Below are 20,497 nucleotides of genomic sequence, written 5' to 3' on the forward strand. Positions count from 1 at the left end.
GAAAGGATTCGTTCACTCGTTCCTCTATCGTCCCTCTCCTCTCGACTTCCTTGCGACTTTTCCGGCGTCGCGCGGCGCCACAGCGTTGCACACTCCCCCATGGCGTTTTGTCGATCGATCGGCAGCAAACACGTAGATGTGTACACGTAGATATGTTTGCACGAGGTGTACCCCACCGTTACGCGTCCGCGTGATCGCACAGACGGATCTGGTCCAGCCGACTGCCGTTACTTGATAGAAAGAGAAATCAATGTTTGACTCCTACTTCGTCGGTTCCCAGCGTCGCGTCGCTATTCGATATGCGAGATTTCGACAAATGATCGAGCTCGACTAGCGATAAATGTGAGTTTCGCACGTACCTCCGCGGAAACGTGTATCGGGTATCAAGATGCGTATGGCTCGTCTCTGACTCGTGTCTGACTCGTCGGTATCAAGAACGGCAGCTGAGAAAACCTACGACTATCTATCTCTGTGCGTCCGATTTTCTTGAAGCTCTACAATAGATTTCCATCCGGCCAATTCGCCATTCGCGTGTGTCTCGAGTTGAACGTCAGCCAAAAATCACGCTCAGCACATCTGGAGACCATCCTACGCGAGAAATGTAGCGTGGATATTGGTCCTTGGGGCTACGTCGCCTTTAATCCCTGTTCTATCGTCTCGATCGCAACGGGCGTTCCGAATCTCCGCTCATCCGAAAGAGCACGCGAAATTTAAAACTCCGCTCTTTCCTGCATAATCGACATTTTTATTCAGTACCGAGTGGACCAACTATCACCAGCATGAACTATCTAGCCCAATCTGCCGCGCAGTTATCAAGCAAATTAAATTATTAAATTATTCACGAAAGCAACCGCACAGCTCGTCCCCGCAATTCGATATCGATTCGTCCGCGTGAATTATTTTCATCCTGCGTAATTATTCTCAAACGACTGGCACGCGGAATGAGATTCACCACACCACGGCAATGTTCTTGGGGGCAGAAGCAAGCCTATTAATAATCGCGATTTTCGATAAGCGATCGCGCGAATTCAAGCGCGGCCCGTCGAGTATCCATTACTCGTCGTTAGCGGATCGGTATCGCGAATACGCTGCACGTCCGTGTGCGGATTGACGGACGCTACATCATAGACGGGGATTCTATGGGAGATTATCCGGGATTCGGTCTGGCTAGGTCCCGTGGGCGCGAGGGATCGACGGCCGGGAAGGCGTCGAGATGCGAACGCGTGCCATTTATCCACGAGCAGCTTTTACAAACGGCCGAGTCTAACGGCGAAGCCGCGCCGGACTCCTGCCGGATTAATAAAATCAAACCGACGGAAACCGCGCAACGGAAATTTCTGCTGGTAATCTTCGCGTCGCGGCACGGAATCATACCGGTTTGCCTGTTTTCTCTTTTTCCTTTTTGTGTTTTTCCTGGCTCTTTTCCCAGGCGTGAATTATACTGACACGACCAGCGTTGCAATTTGCGAAATGATAGCTATTAAGTTAATCGCGTGTCTTGTAATGCGACACGAATTAGAAATAAATACGGTTGAGTTACAGCGATCTCTTTAGCGTGCTGCCGGTTATCGATCAAAATCTGATTACCGAACTATTTATCAGGAAACTGCCGCGGCGCACTATCGAAGCGACATCATTAATACCGACAGGAATCTCTATCGCGCGGCCGTCCGGGCAATTAATTCATAGGGTATTGGGTTAACACCCCTGGCAAGGGCTGGTGAATTCGATACCATCCCCAGTACTCGTTTACATGCACGGACGTAATCTCGGTGTTGGCGTGCACGTGCACGCGATGCGATCGCATCGACGAGCGCTCGTTCGACGTCGCGTTTAACAGATTACGATCTATTAATTCCCCAAGTGCGAGACGATTCAATCGCGCTTTCTCACGTTTGTTCGAAAACTTCGGAACTGTACACTCGTGCGAACGCGTGGGTTGCCTTCAGCTCGGCGAGGATGAACTTTGCGCTAAACAATTCGGCAACCATTCGGGAGCCACCCGGTACTTCCCAGTTTCGTCGGCATTCTTGACTCGATGGAGAAATACCTGCCGCCAATCCCGTTAAACGAAACATTTCCAATTAACCCTCTTTGAACCGTGGCCGAGCTCTCGAGCAGTTAACTTTAAACCGTGACTCTGCCGCGAAGCTGTTCGAGTATATCTCGAAAGTGTTCTAATTGGCGCGGAACGTCTCTCGGCGGTGTTAAGTGAATGGAAATTAATGAATGAAGATTTTCTTAATGGCAGCTCTCGCTTTAAAGTGAAGTTTCGCCATGCACCAGTTAGGAATCATCGATCCCGGGTCCGAGATAGCAATCGGCAGATCCCGCGCGCGTTTACAGCAGCAAAGTGTCCCGTGAATTTTTTCTCGTTTTGGACGTTAATACTTGGAAGTTTCGATGTGTCTCCGTGAGATTCAAGATAGACGTTCTCCATGATAAATTTCGCACGATGCGCAATATCGCGACTCGAGCGAGCATTTTCTTCTTATGTTAGATATTTTATTAAAGCATGGCAGATTACGCGGGGGATCTTAATTGCGTAATAAATATGTCATGTTCTCTACAGTTATATAGGCAAGCGGAAGTCATTTAATCAATTTGCAACCGCATTTGCGCGATATTAACGGGAAATATTATAGGATGAAAGTAGATAAATCACTGCGGACGGATGCAATGACATCGTTACAAATCTAGTGAGTTACGAACAACTGAGTGACTGAAATTGACGTGATTGGCTCCTGTTATATTATAGCTATCATTCATAATTAGATCTTACCTCCTGTACACGGAAAAAAGAACAGTAAATAGATTTGTTTTTAACTAAACTAGAAAAATTCGTAATTAATTAGCAAATTTCTTTGTTTATTAGCAAATTAATTTTATTTTTATATATTTTAATTTATTATTTTATTTTTGCATTATTAAAAGACGAATCCACAAATAAAATTTTAGAATTGAAATCAAATTAAAAAATAAGTTTGATTAAATATTTGAAGAGGGGAAACTCGAGCAGCTCTGCAATAATTTCTATACAGTCTTGCGTGTATCGAAATTTCCGCGTCCCTAGAGTGCCTGGACAACGACAGTGATTTCGAAACACTACCAATCTTATTGGCGTATCAATAACTTCCGATAAATCGGGGCGCTAATTGGGTTACGATAACGATAACGCGCATCAAGCGTTACTTTATCTAGCGGAGTGTTGTCTTCGAATAACGACGCGGCTAAAAATAGATCGGGTTGCATCCTTCGTTATGTCTGAAACCGACGACCCCGATATTTATGCGCACGATACATCGCACCAAGGTTATCCAAGAAGCTCCAAAGAAAGAAAGACTTTCGGAAGAGATTTGCTTCAGCGAAAAAGCTGCGCCCCGTTGTTTGGGATATAGCTGTCCGCTTTGTTTAACAAATTTGTCTCGCACAAGCGATGTGTCTCTTTCCTCAAACTACTCTTTTTACATCCTGAACACATGTCGCGCCATTTGTCTTCGTGGACAATCTTCTATCTGGATCTGGACATCTGTGATCCGATCTGTGATGCGATACAACGAGTGAAGAATCTCAAAACAAAAGTAAGTCAACAAAAGGTGATCCGCGAGATGTAAGGTCCACTTTAAAACGCGAAATTCGTGTGTAAAGCGGACTTGATAAATCATGGATGCAGACACGGCTTCGCATTTAAAGTGGACCGTGCAAAATCGCAGACTCGGTCTACTTTTGTCTTGCTATAAAATGACATTAACGAAAAAATTGTCTCGTATCGAACGAATCGCATGTAAGAGTGATATCACTTTCGGTGATCTTATCCGTTTATCTGTCTACATTAATCGCGGGCATAATGTCTGATCAGGAGTTATTATGGATCACGATGGCTTTCATTATGTTTCTGCTTTTGACAGGATCATATTATGCTTCTATTCATTCGGGCAATAAAGGCAGCAGGTCTTAAAGGGAAAGATTCTCCCTTGCGAGGTTTCTCTGCGAGGAATCTCTGCACAATCGGGGCTGTCTCGACTTTGGGAGAGGAGAGGAGAAAGGTTCTCCCTGTCGCTTTTACACACGCTCCATCCACGAAATCGTATGTCTTCACTTCACGCTCCAAATATAAACCCGCGGATCTCCTCCCTCCGCGAGATCTATTTCTGAATTTATCTCTACGACAGCCTTTCCCTTCTTTCAATAAACAAGGGTGGACTGATCGTTGTACTTCTTGGCTTCTTTCTTTCTTTCGGCCGGCCGCCTGGCTGGCATGAAATTTTTCTCTACAAACACTCTTTGCTGCTCTATCGATACTTTGTGCGAGCCAGGAAGCGTAAGGGAGAATACGAGGGCCGTTAGACAAACTGGAAGAAGTGATGTTTCAAAGCAAATCAAGAGATCGATCAGAAGAAGATACGTATGATTTTAGCTTTTCTGAGACGAGGATAGCGAGGACTGACTTAGATAAAATCAGATTTCTCTGCAAAATATCAAAACGGTGAGTCTCATAATTTATGCAAATAACTCAAGGTGTTAAATAAAATACGAGGATATCTTCAACAAAATTGACAAAACTGCAGAGGTAGGGACATTAATTTTCGCACTAAACTGTTACTTAATTAAAATGAAGAGTCGATTGTAACGCGAGAGTTTCAATTTTGCTAAAAGAAATACTCAGAAATAAATGACGCGGTGCTTACAGTAAATCCGAAGGAACCTGTTTGATTTTTCTACCTTCTAGCGACATATTGGAACGAATGCAATCACTATCGTATTGGCGGTAATGTGGCATGATTGCAGGTATAAAGTATCCTTTTTGCCGCTTTTACATCGTAGAGTAGCGCGCCGGCAGTTCACATTCCGCTGATACCCACATGGAGAACATAAAACGTCTCGTATAAGTTCACTTAACGTTTCAAGGGTTAAGGGAGTAGACGACGCACTCGATTTAAATGTAACCGATAGGGGGTACGATCGAAATGTACGTTTTGAAGGTACGTTAGAGACTCGGAGACGATGTTCGAAGCTTGGTCGTAAAAATAGGAAATGGATAGGAGTCTCTCTCTATCTCTCTTCTTCTTTTTCCTCTCCCGCTTCCTCTCTCCACATCCGCTATTAATAGCGAAGTAGTGCGTCGATGTCGATAGCGCGTCTTTAATCCACGCTCGTCTAGTTTATCGGAAATTTACCGGCCGTGGTGCAGCCTTGAGTGCGAGACTAATTCGATTTTCGCTACCGTCTTGAATAATAAATTTTCACAGCATCGGGCAAGCGCCTGATTTCTTTACAGTCGAGGTAAAACGTTTGCAGCGGCGGTGGTGATGTTAAATGTGCCAGTAAAAAACAACGATTTTTCACTCGACGTTCCCGTTTGATCGATTTACGATATTTCCGAGACCATTTGTTTGATCGCAGACGCCCACAAATTTATGGCTTGTCGAGGCCTATTCTTATTTACAGAGATTGTAACTTGATTGACAAGAGCACACTTCGTGACGTCGCGTCGGTTAATATCATTTAACTCGCTCGTGTATTTTCCATCGTGCGATTCTCGTTCTCATCACCTCTCGATTGCTCGTATACATAAAAATCGTGGTTATTATTTGTGATGTTATCGTAGATGTGTAGATCCGGCTTGCCGTTGACACGCAATAGCACAACGATGCCACATTAAAAATAATAAGCACATCCTGGCGGGTCGTGGCCGGCCGGCCGTGCTATCTCTACGATACATTTCGTTCGTTACCGGATCTCGCGAAGGTGCACAGGTCAACGAACTTTGGCCAGTCAAAAATAACGAAGGAGACGAACGCTCACCGGTCTTACATCGGCACATAATGCTGTCTCTTTTTTTTCGATTTTCTCACAGAGAATACCACGCGAGTTCAATATGTTTAATCACCTGAGTATCTTTTAACTAACGATGCTGATATTAATTAAATTATTGCGCGAATTAATTAATAAATATAATTAATTTGAAATATTATATCATAATTGAAAATTCGGATACTCAGACATTTCAAAAATTTTATATATCCATTTATTTTAGTTACTATTAAATTAAAATTATTTAAATTAATATTTAATTAAAATTATTATATATTGCACGATATCGTGTTGATTTTACGAATAATACATCTCTATACATCATCCTCTCTCGCATCGTACTCTCATACACATCTCACTCGTTTCACACATGGAAGTTTATTTCTATCTTTGTGGATTTGTCTATGTTTATCATGGTATTGATTATTTTCCTGCATTGTTTTAGATCATACAATTTTAATGTTGCAAAGAGAGAGAGACTCGATTCATCATTGTCCATTTATCAAGCGCTTACATGCTGACAAAGCGGAAGCGCATCCCCGATATTTATCCGCAATCATTAATGGGAAAATACGCGAAAGCATGAACGCGGAAACGAAGGCCGCGTTGTCTCGTACGGACTTACGTCCATGTAATTCGAACATGTCTTCCCCATTATCACGATGTGAACACGTCAAGCTAATAATTTCGAGGTGGCTTCCACGTTGTTTCTCCCGTCAAGACATTAGAGAAATAAGGAATCAGATTCGAAGTGGCAGGAACAAGAGACGAGGCGGCTTTGTCTCTGATCACGAGCCAAGACTATCGAGAGGGTCAATGGGCGGTGAACGTATCGATACCCATTCTCTTCTCCTCCTCTCTCTGTCTCTTTCTCTCGATATCACTGAATGAACAAGTCGCTTTATTGTTCCGCACCTAATTGAGCCGCTGCGCCCATTTGAAATGTTATTGCCGAGCACGGGGGCTCCCTGTGTTGCGGCACTTCCGCGCGGCATTAAAGCACGGCCGCGCACGTGGCTTACGGTCACGTAAATGCACCGCACGTGGCACGTACTTAACGTCCGTTTTTACAGTTACCCTCACGCGGCCGCGATTAATGCAAATTCCACGTCGCTCCGACGAAATTTGGAGTCGGCCATAATACGCGCCGCGTTTGAAGCGAACGTGTTATTAACGCAACGATGCGAGCGCGCGAGCGGCCTTTACTGACGTATTAATTATTTCGCCTTATTAAATTTTCATGTACGCGCAGTGTACTCTTCTATCCCGTATTTCGGCTCTTATCGATCTCCGTCTACGAGCGAAAGCAAATATCGCAGGAACGATCGCACAGGAAACTCACCATAAATCTCCGGCAAGTGTAGATTAAGATATACCAGAGTTTTTAGCTACATTCTCGACGCGAGTGCAAACGTTTGCTATTCCAGCTCGTAAATCTCTGTTTTTTTCGAATATTGAAATATTCTTAAATCTCTCCTTACAAACGTTATCTCTTGCGAAGTTGATAGAGGAAACGTGATGCATAAGGATACCGATGTTTATCGATACTGATACGGTGCCAATGCAAAATACGGATACTTCGTCTCGATATAGCGATCTCATATTCGCAGCGGCGAGGCCGACATGTCCGCCGAGTTCTCCCTCGCTTGTATATTTCGCTGCACTCAGATGTTCAAATATTTAAGCTGCTAAATTTATGGGGAACCGCGCACATAATGTAATTCGAGCCTTCCCATGTCGGAAACATCGACCGCACAAAAGCATGCTTGCGCGAGAGAAAAAGAGACGCACTTTTAGAAGGAGACGGCGACGGCGGCTATATATCCTTGTCATTTTTCTTGTCTGTCTGCGTAGCATCGAATCGTCTCCCGTTGGCATCGGTTTAAATTCGCGTCAGGATTACGTCATCCTCGAAAGTGTCAATGAAACGGCCTCGCCGACCCTCCGGCCCCTTTTGTCGGCTTACGAACTAGAAGACTCGCTACTCCGAATTGATCGCTGAATGAACCGAGCCTCTCCATTGTTGCGCGCGTCAATCGAGCGTGCCGTAGATATACAGATATCGCACCAAGTGACTTCGTTGCCCGGAAAGCGCGGGGAATTTTTTAGGCTCGGGGTTAACAGCCGCGAAAGACTCCGAGAGTAGCCTTCCTGGAGACGTCGTCATCGCAAATTCGCAAATCACGTTATCAGATCGGATCTTAATTGAAATTGAGCAATACGAATCATCTTCTATATTTTATTAATATTTTAGTTCCGTTTCGTTTCGTTTCAGTTTCAGTTTCAGTTTGTTAGTTCTCAACTATCCGCCGAAGAGGATTCGAAACAGGATTGAAACAGGAGTGCGACGCATATTGTGCCACTATATCGAATATGCGCGCCAACCAACGCGTTTCACGTTTTCCAGCTGCCCACACAATTTTGATTTGTATCTCACGTGTTCCTCCCTTTATTTTCATTCCCGTTTTCGTTCGTGGCAAATGAAACTTCGTGTCACGGCGAGCACTCCAGGAAGGCTGCTTTTAAGTGCTTTGCTTTTACGTACTTTCGAGAATCCGTTCTCGCAAAGCCGAATACAAAGTTATACGCGTCGGTGTAATCATACCCCGCCTCGCGATACGCATTAGACTCGAAGTCGCGAAGCAGTCCGCGAGAGAGTACAACTTCCGCGACACGGTCGGTGGACCGGTTCTTCTCCGCGCTGGAAAATGAATTGAGCACTCGTCCTTTTGCAGTCCTGCGTGCGCTGCACCGCACTGCTACGCAGGAAGACGCGCTCTGTCTATGCACATACCACGAAGAAAGACTCGCGGGAGCTTAATTCGAGGGAATGTCGCGTCGAGTCTAGAAATTTTATTTCGCATCGAGCTGTTCCGATGCGACTAATAAATTTCTCTTTCTTTCTCCTTGCCTCCGTGTGTGCGTCTATACATATACGTTTGACTGGCTATTGTATTTATACACTGTCTGTTCATTTTATTTGTCCTGCTTGCGATTGAGAAGGAGAGATGCTTATGGAGCAGTTTGTTCTTCCTGGATTTTCGCTATATTTCACGCTGCATCATTGGATGCTGTTATGATTCTTCATTGCTATTCATTTTTCACTTGAAAAGCTTATTTAAACGGGTTTTATTTTGTTTGATTTTGTCATTGTATTTCAATTCTATGATTTCCATTTTTTTTTCTCTTCGAGAGAGGGGAATGTTGCATGTTACATAGAGTCAGGAATTTTTATTCATCCCTTTTGTCTCTTCCAAGTCTTTCCTGCATGTAACCGGCCAGCCAGGACGCGCTCCATGCATGTACCGCTGTGCCACAGGCGCCCAACGCACGACAAATGCAATCTTTTTAGCTTGACTCTTCACTGCGCACATGTACGCAATAGCAATATTGAGTTACTCTTGAAACACAACAATACTCGCAATTGTATAACTATATATAACTTTTATGTATATCATCGGTTGAAATAACAAAATAAGAGGAAAGATGATTTTTTAAATAAAATTTCTGGAAACTCTGATTAAAGTTGCTAATATTATATTTATTACAATCATCAAACGATATTCTATATATATATATATATATATATATATATATAAAGATATTCGGTATTAATTAAGTTTACGTTAGAAATTATTTAATTATGTAAAGAAATTATTATATTTCATATTATATTATTATATTTCAGGATATTAATATTATTTTGTAGTTTATTGTGTACCAACAAATTAAAGTTTTAATTAATCTTCAACCGTGCCCATGTAGTGCCAATTTAATAACCAAATCGCGACGCATTAATATTCAGGCTGTGCGCGTCTGGTTCCGCATACTGTGTCGGCTACCTCGTGTAAACGATGTCGAGTTACGCAACACTCGATCCGATTCCACGGACGGAAGCAGCACGAGAACTGTCTCCTCTCGCACGATCGGCGCCTCTCGCGATGATGCAGGAGCCGAGCCGATCGTGCGTCAAGTGCAGCGTCGCGTGACCGACGGAAATAGAAGGGCTGAATTACAGCCGGGGTGCAATTGAAAATTAATTGGGCCCTGCTTCCCTGACCTTTTCGACGACCGCAGAGACTTGGTGCTGTCAACGATGCGACACATAACGAGGATACATTATGCACTTGAGTGCATAACACGGTATATCTGCTGCTTTCCGATATCTGGAGCTTTTTTGTCCCTCTGGCCGACTATTTCGCGTTGCATGTTTACGTATATTTTATATAACAGTCTGTTTGTCTCTTTGAGGGTTTTTTTGGACGAGAGAGCAGAAGCATTCTCTTTATCCTTCAATACCCTTGTGCTCGCTTAATTTCTGTAAAAGGATTTGTGTCTTGTGTTATGTGTGTTCTTCAATTTTGCTCGTTGCACTGCAAGAGAAATTAATGGACTTCTTTCATTTGCCTGGCTCAAAAAACCGCTCCTATTCTTTCCGGCGTGTTCGCAGGAACCTCGAATTCTGGATTAAATGCAATCGTAAGCCGCTTCGTAAGGTAAATCGAATGGATTAAACGGGGAATAAGTAACCGTAGACCGTTAGATTAAATCGAGTGGATCGATCGTGGAACGGAGGACTACACGACGATGCACTTTGCAATTTGGAACAACCCGTCTCTCTCGTTCCGCGTAATTTTTTTGTCGCACTAGTAGTTACGCGAGCTTGCACGGATGTCATGAAGGAAAATAGTAGAGAAGGGAGCAGCACAATGCAAAAAGTTTGGCGATCTCTCGTGGATAATAACTCGGAGACTTTTTCAACAATGTACACCGATGTCTTATTAGATCGGAGAGTTTCCACATCTCGTGATCCCAGCGTGAAAGAAGCGTCGCCAATTACGTCGCGCCAGGAAATACACAGTTTTTTTTCGCCAGCATCGACGCATCGTGCCTGCTTGTCGATATAGGGACGGCAAATAATAACGGCGGTCTGGTTGCGCGTCTGGTCGAGAGGTGAGAAAAAAAATATGGCAAAAATCCGGCGCGGACGGAAATCCCAACGTTCCATGATATCCGGCCGCTCGATGTCGAGAGAGTTAGCACGTCCGCGTACGTCCCTGTTAAATGTTGCATGATATTTCAATTTTATGTGCAGCACAAATGCGTCGCTTACACAGGCTGTATCGCGAAATGAATTATATAGATCCACGCCACAGCAGCGTACTTGCTTTAATTATTTCTGGCCGTTTCTTGAGTTTCAAGAGGAAAGTAAATAGTAACAACTCTAGCGGTGCTTTGTAACAATTTAAATAAAATAAATCTAAATAAAGATGTAATAATTTTGTGATGTAAATAAATTATTTAATCGCCAGTTTTATGCTAAGATTTAATTTGATTTTGTTGAGTATTTTATCGAAATAGGTATCACGTTTCGACGTATATGCTTGCACGATACAAAGCGTTGCGTCATGTTAAAGGCGCTATCGTGCGATGCTGCGTCGTTCACCTTATGCACACTTGCTCATTCTAGCGTCCGTCATCGAAAGATCGGCTTCTACTTATTTTATCGATCTAACAGCAGCCTCCACGAGACTTTTATTTCTCCTCGTAAAGCATGGAAATGAGGCCGCTGCCGCGCGCTCACGACAAATTATTTCCCGGTGAAACGCAACATTTTCAATCTTCCGCGCTGCGCCGCCACATGACGGAATAAAGTTTGCATGATGTCACGAAATGAGTCCGTAACTGTTTCCACAAGCAATTTCGTCGTATCGCGGAAAGAGATTCTTTATCGACACACAATCCGAGATTTCGCTAGAAAAATCGATGATCTCGAATTTTTAGTCGATAGTCGAAGTGACGACGAAGTGCGAGGTTTTCTTTGATCTATAATTTCAAGCACAACCGTGTACAAAATTATGTACCCTTGAGCAAGGAAAAAAAGATGAACTTTATTCAATAATTTATTCATGCGATTCATTGGTGACGAAAAGTGGTCAAGGCTTTGGCTAATTCTGCAGTTTATCGATTTCACTTTATTATACATTATCTCCTCTTCAGAATATCAATAATAAAAATGAATATTAATAATAAAATTTTCATTTTATGATATGATATTTTTTTCAAGGAAACCAGAAAAGTAACGCATGTATAATTGTCTGAAATGCAAATTCAGTTAACTATAACACTTCATCATGAAAGCTGCTCCAGTGTATGCAAGCAGGCGTATCTATGGTTCTTCTCTCTTTCCGCAAGTTTCTGAAAGGATGTTTTTATTATTCAGCTTACGTGGAAGAAAGCTCTCCGTTGCTCTGAAATATTCAGCATTAACGCCAACAGTGAGAGGCTAAGACTGATTCATTAGCATTTAAAAGTTTCTTATAGTCTTGCTTCAAATCTTACTGAATATTAATATGTCAAGATTGCAGTTGTGCAACTTAAAAATTATATTATATTGAAGTAATGGGCACAATTTTGTTACTATTACGAAATTATTTATTGAAATTAGCTTGCATGCATAACGTGCATCGATTGTTCTCACGGATGGAATAGACGTGGGGTCGAGGCAGACGTGGCAGCTGAAGTATTTCCGGTCAGATGCGACCGGCAGCCTTGAACATAATACCGTGGCTTCTGAAAACTACGAACGTCCCTCGGCAGTCTCGCTTCGACGAAAATTCAGAAAGGATCAGAAGGTTCCCAAATATTAGACCTATATTTTCGTATTGTTTTTAATAAAATAAAATATTTTATATTAATCATATCAATCGGAAGTCTTCGCTCTACTTCAAATACTGATTTGAATTTTATTTTTCTATATGTTTTATGAAGTTTTTTACCTGAAGAGTTATTGCCAATAGCGTGGCCTCAGTTTCTACCATTAACAATCCTTCAGTGAATTTAAGATAACTATCTTTGTTCTTTCTTTTACCTCCATGCCATCACTAAAGGTGGAGTTTGAGTAAAGAAAAAGAGGGTCAAGTTTCAATTAAAAGTTGCTTTTAGTTTCAACTGCAATCGCGTTTTCTTTGTTTCAAAAATTATCAAAGTTACAGAATATATAAAAAACAAGATCATATCAGATTCAAGAAACATTTTAAACCTCACAGATTAAAATTTTCCCATTTATTTCTTAAATATAACGAAATTCTAAAGGAGATTTGCATATATTCGCGTAAAAGATTTTTGTAACCTTTTCAGAGTAGATAATATATCGATAACTCATGCAAAAAATTATTTTATCGTTTTTTCTATCGAAAAGTTGTTGAGCGTACAACTCCGTTTCCGGAAAATTATTTAAATGCATTAATCTAAAAAGAGGAGATTCATTTAATTTCTGACGTAATATAATATTTAATGATATATTTACTTCGTACATCATTTAATTCTTTCGCTACAGCAGCCTCGACCGAATAGCGATTACATCGACTATTTTTACGAATGACGACTACAATTAGAAGCAAAAAAATTAAAGTTCATTCTTCAAATATCGTACATCAAAAGTATAAAAAATTCTGATGCTATCCTGGTCAATCCTGGTCGTCTCCAGGATGTGATAATATTATAAACAACCATTTGTCACAATTTTTCAAGCATATGTAAAAAGAAATATCTGAGTAATCACATTATTCTCTTCCAAATAACCTGGATTCTTGTTTGCCCCATCGATCGTGTGAATATTTCGCTCGCAAACGTTTCATGCATCGAATCTACTATCGAACGTGACACACATGGGGGCAAGTCCATTATAATAAAACCGATAAAAATCCTACCCGCGTAATCCAATCAGAGTACAATAATAAGGGGGACTGTTGGAGTTGTTCATACGGGCTGTTCAACCATTGTCTGATAAACTAAACAATCGTTACCTCAAGCGCTGAGAATAATATTGACTCTAACGATATTTGAGAAGATACGTAACAGTCGAGCGATTCTCAAATGAATGAAATTGCTCGGAATGAGGACATGCTTGTTGTCTCATCTCCACAGTGACTGTTTAGCAATGAACTGTAATGTCGACAATGCCACTGTAAAGAACAGAATTTCTCAAATATAAAGAGAAAAAGATTCCAAGTTTTGAATAGAATGAGTTAACTGTACCTTGATCCATTATAACGAAGTCACATTAAGCTGGTGGCGCGAATCTGCTCTATGGGGAAGAGTCACTAAGATTCTCACGTATTCTCTTCTCGCGTCAGACAAGGTAGATAAAATGGCCTTGGCAGAGAAGTATAGGCCAGGGCCCTCCCCGTGATTCCTTCCTCACCCTAACCGTCCTAGGTGGTGTAACACAGTGTTATCGTCCCCTGGGAACGACGAGCACGCTCTGAGTCATCGTCGCCGACCGCCAGAGAAAAAAGTCCACCGTGGCCGCCTCGTTATGGTTCCCCATGCGTCGTTATACTCAGCAGGCGAGCGATCGATCGGCAATGCTTTCTAGCCGTTTCTGGAATCTCGCGCCGCGCGATAAGATCATTCGTAGTCATCTCGATGCCGCCAATAACGCGCCACCAAAAAACCGTCTCGTTCGAGGTCAAGATCGCGGAGGGTCTCGTCGACGAAAATACGCTGCCTAACTTCATCCAGACGTGCAATCAACGCGCGATCTAATCGAATCCCTCGTTTAATGGGTAAATAAATGTTCGAGTGGAAATTTTGGTGTGCAACGTCACGACGCTGAGTGTCTCAACAACGATATGTGATTTTTGAAATTAAACTCGTAACACCGATTATAATTATGACTTATAAACTAAATATAAATTTAAATTTATTTTATAAATTTATTTATTTATTTATTTAAATATAAATTTAAATATTGTCTGCGCTCAGCGGAAAAAGCTGTTTTGCAACTGTTGTAAACATCGTGAATCTAATTGGCACATGCTCTTAATTTGGATTGAATCTAAGAGCATATGCCAATCAGATTCATGAATTTTACAACGATTGCAAAGTAGCTTTCTCTGCTGAATGCAGTCATTGTTTTATGTAAATTCCAATTTGTTTCGAAGCTTGAAAAGTATAATATAATGTATTAAAATAGTGTAAATAAATAAATTATATTTCTGTTACTCAGATGCATAACACTAGCGATATACATATATTGGAAAATTATATCTTTAATATGAATTGAAAACAGTGAAGTGAGTAAACATAATTCTAGCAATTTTTATGATAGCAGTCTACATCAACAGCGATTCTTTTTCTCCTTAATTCATAAAATTCCAAGTAATTCGAATCAATTCCTCCCCTTCTTCGCGAAATCTTCCCAATAAACTCGCAAAATGTGACATTAAATGAGAACTCGGGAATATACGTTGATGATATCACAAGTTTCTGCCTTATGGCTGAAAGTTTGTCGATCTCGGTAGGTTGCGAAAATCGCGATCAAGGTCCGCACTCTGTTATCTCTTATTAAAGAAGCCTGTAGTACGACCTTTACTAATTCCAAGTAACGGCCTGATATTACAGTAGAATTCGCGCTTCCAGCGTTTAAATATTCGGCGAAGATGCAACTATTGCGAAGTAGGTTGCTTAATCGCGAGTGCTCGAGCAGAGATAGTGGCGGTAAACCCGATTTCATCGGCGCGACTGCACAGCTTTTACGGTAATTACAGGAGCGGAGGAGATGAGGATCTTTTGCCAGCGATATTTACTTTCTTGCTGGATAATGCACGAGAAACTGACGTTAGCATCTTATGTTGTAACAGGTGCGTATCAACTCGCTTGCGATGCGCGAGTGGCAGCGCAACGTTTCCGCCTGGAATTGAGTCTTGATCAACGCTTTCCAATATTTCGAAAGCGGAATATATTAGAAAATCCATTTTCTCATGCCTGTGGCCCGCTGAGCGATCATTGAGTAATCGTGTAAAATAATATCGAGGGAATTTCTTACAAGAGAGATTTATCCCGATCAAAAATATCGATACAATAATAGATGACAAATTGTTGCATCCAATTTCCTCGCGTGTTCCATCATTTGTATAAATCTGGCAGACTAACAAAGCAAATCTGAAAAAGAGATTTGGAACGTGTAAAACATTATTTTATTTCATATGCAATCGCGTTATATTCACTGCGGATTCATTAGTTACGTCACGCGACTTAAATAGATATTATGGACAAATAACGATTCAGTGTTCACGTATTTCCCCATTGAGGCTTACAATTCTGTGGAAGTTGAGTGACATATAAACTAAAAACACTTAACTTCTAGAACCGATAGGTAGACGCAAGTGACCTTATGACCGATGACCTTACAATGTGCTTTGCATCTTGAATAGTTATATTATATTGCCGTAATCGACCAACACCCAACGGACTTCCGAGGAAGTACAACTTCTATAGTCATAGTCACAGTCTGCTGATTAAATGCATCGGAATGTGCACACGGAATCCGTTTTCACAGGTTTTTATTACATCAGAAACTTACATGAATAAATAAAAAAAGGGGAGGAAACAATAATATCCGTTTATACGGATTCATCCGTTTCGAATTATCGGTAATTATTAGTTCGTTGCGATGATCCACCGAAATGGAAGTGCGGAATTCGCGATATGCGCGATTCGCGAGTTACCCGAACATGAATTAGAATTTCGACAAAGGTCATGGGTTCCCTGGCGGACTCGCCTGAACTAATCGATAAAACAAATCGACGCGTGAACAACAGTGTTCACGGCAGCGTGCACGACGACGGTGATTACGGATATGTCAAAGGCGCAAAGACGCGCTTTGATTGAAGGCTTTGTACAGGGCCTACTACGTGCATGCACATGCACGTTCGCACGCGCATATGCACGCCGATGACGTCGTCGTGCGCATTTTTTCGCCATATCGTCGTTTGACGTGGGCGTTGCACAGGGTGCATTTCCAACCGCGCCGGTAAACTTCACCTGGGTTCTTTGATCAAATTACGGAGAGTCGATTATTTCGTAATAAACATGTTGAGACACTGACGTTTTTATTAGGAAAAAATATTTAACCCTGACCCTTCATTTAACAATACAGGAAAAATAAAATTTTTAGTTTTAGTTAAAGAAATTATTAAAAACACATACAAACACAAAAGCATGATATTATATCATCATTACACACTTTACAATTATGCGGTTTTATAATTATTATACAAACAGGAAATATATATAATTCCTTGTGTAATGTAATAGATACATAAATATCTCGCGCTGCATATGTCGGCACATCAAGCGAAGAAATAATTATATTTCCCCACCGGATTTCACAAGTTGCTCATTTTTCTCCTTCTATTTACCGTATTAATTGTCACGCCTCGCTAATCACCGGTAATGAAAGAATATTTCTACCTCTGTGTGAGGCGGACTCGTGTATAATGCAGATTTCAGCACACGACATTTAATCAGATTATTCTGTGCGGTGTACATCCTGAAATGATTATCGAAAAATCTTGCTGATTAAATTACTTATTGCGTTGTGCAGCATGAAACTATAATACGACAGCTTCAGCTGATCATTGAGCTCTTCATTTATTTGAAAAAAGTCGTGATACCGCGTGCCACCGTTCAATGAAAGTAGGCTTCATTTCTAATGATGACGTAATACTGATAACTGTCTTGCGATGACAATCACGTTAAATAATAGAAAGTCGATATCTCTTTTATGAGATAAAAGATTTAAGAGGCCAAAGGGGCATACATACGGATGTCAATTTAGGAAAAGCACAGCGGCGAAAGGTTTTTCCCGAGCCTCGCGTACGAACGTTGCGCGAATAAGTGGCATGTATAGGCACCACCTGTTACCTCGGAAGCAAAACGGGCGCGCGTTCCAATTAGGGGAATGAGCCTTCCTCCTTTTATCGCCGTTCTCGCGCGCGGCGAGGAACGAGAGGGAAACCGCGAATAAGCATTTCTCCCCCTCATATCTCATTTCATGGGGTACGATAAAGCACCTCGACACCGGATGGCTTCCGAGCGCCCTTTTGCAAAGGCAGTGCTTGCTTTTCTGCGATTACCTGAGGAGGAAACGGTGCCATCGCAACTAAAGGTGTTCATAAAGTAAAATGTTGAAAGTGCCCGCATATAGTTCGTTCTTCTTATTCCCCGTCTTTATAATGTTATTTATTGATTTTATAAATAAGTTAAGTCAATTGTTATATGAGAAACATTACAAAATTTGTTTAAGAATAACTGAGACTTAAAAATAGAAGCTGTAATTATGACTAAATTGGTATAGTAAAGGAGTATTGTGCAGAAATGTCATTTATAATAATCGTATGTAAAATGTTATGGTTACGTATACATGTTAGACAACTTTAAATATATTTATGTGACAATATGTATATCCAGAGTGTAATCGTGATCCCTTTATTCGCATTTCCTGCGGAAGTTCTTACAGTCCTATTATGTAAAGGGTGCATATATTACTTGAAACAACGCCGCGCATAGTAATACGCACGGAAACAAAAAATTCTAATAGGTCGTATTTTTACATTTCTTTCGATTCAACATTTATTTTGAATCAGATTGATATAAAAATGTTTCGGCCAATTTATGGAAATGTGAAGAATTGAAACGTCTTCAAGCTCTTTTATTTAATCAACGAAACTCTCTTTCGAAACGTGTCAAGAGCTTTAGAGTTCTTTGAGAAACAGCCAGACTCTCATCAGCTATATCGAAATTCTAAAAATAGGATGCTAAGTATGCAGGAGTAAATTGATTCGGGATATCTGCATGTGGTAGGGTACTTCCGCCGAAAGTGCAGCCTATGAAAACTTCCGGCCAGCCCGGTTGGTCGACCCTTGAAATCGATCAACTCAAACGTTTGGTCACGATGACGCATCGTGGAAACTGCTTACGTATCTGCCACGGGGTCAAGTGAAACACCGGAACTTCGAGTGTAGGGTAAACGGAACCGTCTTCCAGTAGATTCATTGCTCGACCCAAATGAATTTATTCATTCATTGAATTAGCAATGTACAATAATTAAGATTTGCTCCTCTACTCCGCAATATGCTGTAAATTTATTGTTGACATTACTATGAAGTAGGGAATGATTAATTCTCTTGGAGAAGGCCGTTTTCTGCGATATCTCTTCCTATAGACATAACTCAGTGAAATATAGCATTTATATCACTCCGAAGCGCGTACTGGAAAGTACGTACTTTCTACCGATACGGAAAATATACCGTATACCGAATTACGCTTTTATGCTTGTGGTTTTCTTGATTAATTGCGGATTATTATCTCCTGTTCATCATTTCGCGCAATAACCACGAAACAGGATATACATGGGATGTTCCACATAATTCCTTCCTGCTTTCTTCGAAACTGTGGAGTCTTTCCATTTTATTAATTTCCTTTAGCCAGAAGAAAAGTTAATTTGCATGAATATAAGTATGGAAAACTTTCTAATTACAAAGACATCTAATCATCCGTTATCAATAACTTACGTAATTTGTTGTGTTGTATATAATTTGCATATTCCTGCGTTAAAATTCTAAAACTTTTGATTTCTGCTTTCATCAAAAAAATATTCATTTAATACAGTTTTATTTTGAAAATCTCTCAATTTAGAACCGTTTGACATAATATCTCCAAACGTATGCAAACTTGTCAATGCCTTTCTTTCATGGTCTATAATTCAATAAAGATAGTATTTTTAGACGAAGATTATGCTGGAAGTCGCTTGTTGGGCATCGATCGTCAAGAATTATAGCTCATCAATTATAGCTTGAAGTCGCGCATCTCGGCCGAGTAGCCGAATCTAAAGCGAGCCGACTGAATCCTGGACAATCTCCAACGCGCCGTTTCTGTTCGTTACAAAACGCGAAAGAGGCAGTGTTGCTCGAAATATTAAAGTAGGCCAAATAGATCTACGGATCATCGTTCAACTTGCACGACGTTTGTCGACGCAACCCCGTTCTTCACTAACGTTTTGCAGCTGCAATAATTGCTTGTGGACTGCTAAAGAACATGACAAATGATATTGGTAATAATTTCAAAGAAATTATGAAGCAGTAATTGTAAAACATTATCTAACATATTATTTAAATACGCTGTTAAGAATATTTCATCTAAATATTATTGCTAAAAATATGATCGAGAAGAGAGTACATCATTAATATAGTATCAAAGAATAAAACGTCTAATAATGTAAAATATGTGACGTTCTCGTGACGTTCGCATATGCTTGTATTCTTCTTTTATTACGTCGATTATGCATCGTTATTGAAGCATGTTGTGATTGAAACCATTTACGTTCAGTAAACGTGAGGTAAAATTATCGGGCTGTCATTTCGACACGTTCGCTGCCAGCTGCGTCATGAACGATATACACGTCTTGCTTTACGCGGGCCACGTGCATCATTTACGGCGAACTGAAAACAGATATGTTCGACGAACGCGCGTGTATCCGAGGTGCATCCTGGGTTTCGTTCGCCGTTACTGTACTGCTGCTTATATGCACGTAGGAATTATTAACGAACCCGAGTCTATCCATGTGACTTGATCGATTCTCACGAGTGAATGTGTTTTAATATACATGCAGTTGCGACGTACGACGTCACGTTGAATTAGAGTGCATCAAAACGATAATATAAAATTCTACATCCTGTCATAAACGGAATGTAGTAGACATTTTAAAATTAGATTTTGTTTCTTAAACAAAAAATTGTACTTTTTAAATACCAGAATGCAAATTTCTTAAGATTGGTATTACATAACAATTCTATTTAAAAAATGTGTTAATTACATTTTTTATATATTATTTCGC

The 20,497-nt window shown here is 40.9% G+C and overlaps 1 protein-coding gene and 1 long non-coding RNA gene across 2 annotated transcripts in view; one reads left to right on the top strand and one right to left on the bottom strand.

The window, feature by feature from the left end:
* LOC105285862 (dual specificity tyrosine-phosphorylation-regulated kinase 2) overlaps positions 1-20,497 on the top strand; it is a 45,643-nt gene that overhangs the window by 10,474 nt on the left and 14,672 nt on the right. The gene's annotated exons all lie outside the window — the stretch shown is intronic.
* LOC109611397 lies at positions 9,504-20,409 on the bottom strand. The gene is made up of 3 exons (XR_002193772.2): positions 13,855-20,409; positions 12,594-13,781; positions 9,504-12,466 (listed from the first exon to the last, which is right to left on the bottom strand). It is a non-coding gene; the product is annotated as an uncharacterized LOC109611397 (long non-coding RNA).

Source organism: Ooceraea biroi, chromosome 4, assembly GCF_003672135.1.
Source record: "Ooceraea biroi isolate clonal line C1 chromosome 4, Obir_v5.4, whole genome shotgun sequence".
Lineage (NCBI taxonomy): Eukaryota > Metazoa > Arthropoda > Insecta > Hymenoptera > Formicidae > Ooceraea > Ooceraea biroi.